This window comes from Aedes albopictus, chromosome 2 (assembly GCF_035046485.1).
Source record: "Aedes albopictus strain Foshan chromosome 2, AalbF5, whole genome shotgun sequence".
In the NCBI taxonomy this organism is placed as follows: Eukaryota; Metazoa; Arthropoda; class Insecta; order Diptera; family Culicidae; genus Aedes; species Aedes albopictus.
This window is the reverse complement of record NC_085137.1, coordinates 147,299,683-147,301,778: the sequence shown is the minus strand read 5'-3', so window position 1 is coordinate 147,301,778 and position 2,096 is coordinate 147,299,683.

Genomic DNA, 2,096 nt, shown 5'->3' with positions numbered 1-2,096 from the left:
TCAGTTCATAAAAATGTATGCTACTAGTTACACATAAATTCTCACAGAAAACATTAATAGCTAATTTTCGGGTGATCTCGGCTTTCAGTCAAAGAAAAGCGTTGATTTTCTTATCTCATTGCCAACGTTTCGATCCAGATGTTGGAATCTTCTTTAGGGCTCGAAATGAATCAATTTGTATGGTCCCGTGTACATCTCATGGTTGATTGTCGCGTTTAGATTTATCAATCAACTGACATCAGCTGTACGATGTACAAGGGATCAGACAAACAGTTAATCAATTAGGCGAAGGAAAAGTCAAATTGGTTCATTTTGACCTCTGAAGAAGATCTCAATATCTGGATCGAAACGTCGGCAATGAGATAAAAAAATCAATGCTTTTCTTTGACTGAAAGCTGAAATCAGTAACAAATTTTGAAAACGAAGTATAATCAATGCTACACCATTGATTATACGTCGTTTTCAAAATTTGTTACTGAAATCACCCGAGCAAAAAGTCAACATCCCAGTGGAATCTCTACAACTACATTAATAGCTAATGTAGCTTGTAATGCGGAATTAATCGACAAAGTACGATAACAATATTTTCATGCATACTTTACCTCATAAGTACCTATCCGTTTTCATAATTATTAGTTTAATATTCTTGTTATATTGTCGGCAACATCAGAAGTTTAGCATATCGTTTTGTTTCGTATCGCTTTGAAAAAACTAGGGGTGGGTAATGTCTGAGACATAACCGCAATGTTGACGTAGGACAAAGGCGGGAATGAGGTTCCGACTTTTATTTATATATTTAAATGTGCCCTTTCATTTCGCGCCCTTAATGCTAGAGCTAGGTAACTCGTTTTGGAAAGTGCGGATAAAAATGGCTGGTAAAACTCATCCTGGTATAAAACAAACTCTTTGTTGGTCTAAAATGTTGAAATAATATGTGTTTTCGGATTTTCAAATGACAAACTTGTGTTTATTGTGGTATACGTTCAGATATAAACAAATTTCTTGCGATTTCGCAAAACCAGTTACCTAGTTCTAGCATTAGGGGACGATTTGAAGTCTTAAATCAGCTGATTTTTCGGTTCATTGTTGTCCGACCTTCGTAAATAAATGCATAATGGACCTATCACATAAAAAAAATTCAAATCGGCGGAGTGATGTGTTGATTAAAGTTGTTATGTGATCCATTTCACTGAACGCATTTATAAGATGTTAATTAGTTTAACCTTCCGTGACTCGCGCGGCCATCACTTGAGGGTTGAGCATTATTTCATTTTGAAGATAAATGTTCAACCGTTGTTTGAAAGAATTTTCGTCGAAAGGATAAAATGATTATAATATAGAAAGGCGTTAAGCCATAGCTTCCCAAACATCATATTGCGATCGCAATAATCATTAAAATAACTCAAATTGACGCTATGAAATGAACAGATAGCGCCACCGTAGCCATGTCTATTTGACACAACTCAATTGCTGTTAACGAAATTTTAGATAATTTTGATTGGAAATTCGTGAAATATTCTAGATTTGGCAATAATTTGAATAATTTTCACTGATCCTGAAAGAAACATTTAAATAACAGAAGATTTCGGCAAGATAATTGAAAATTATCCACACTGAATGCTGGAAGCCATTGAAAACGGTCACCGCTTACTGCCGTGAATGAGATTCCTGGTTCTATCAGCTAAATAGCCGAGAGTTGTCGCAGGATAGGTGCGCAGCTGCAGAGGTGACATCCACTCCATTTGTGTGACTGAACCAATGAAAATGACGGAAGAAAACAGTGGTCACTGCTTTTATTCCCCAAGATTAGCAGATTAGGCTCCTCCCATTTGGCTGGCTTTCCAGGTTATTTCATTTGCATGACCCGCCCCGAATGCTCCAGATGCATCCATCAACTAATCAACCGAGAAATGATAAAATTGCCATTGAACGGATAGAGTAACCAAAATATTGGATAATTTCGATCAGTTTAATTCCAAAAATGTTTAAACCTAATTTTAGTCCGGATAGAATAATGCGTTGTTAAATTCTGGGTGGAACCATTAGGCCATTAGTGACCAGCTACATCATTATTGCTGGGCCACCAAGTATTCAAT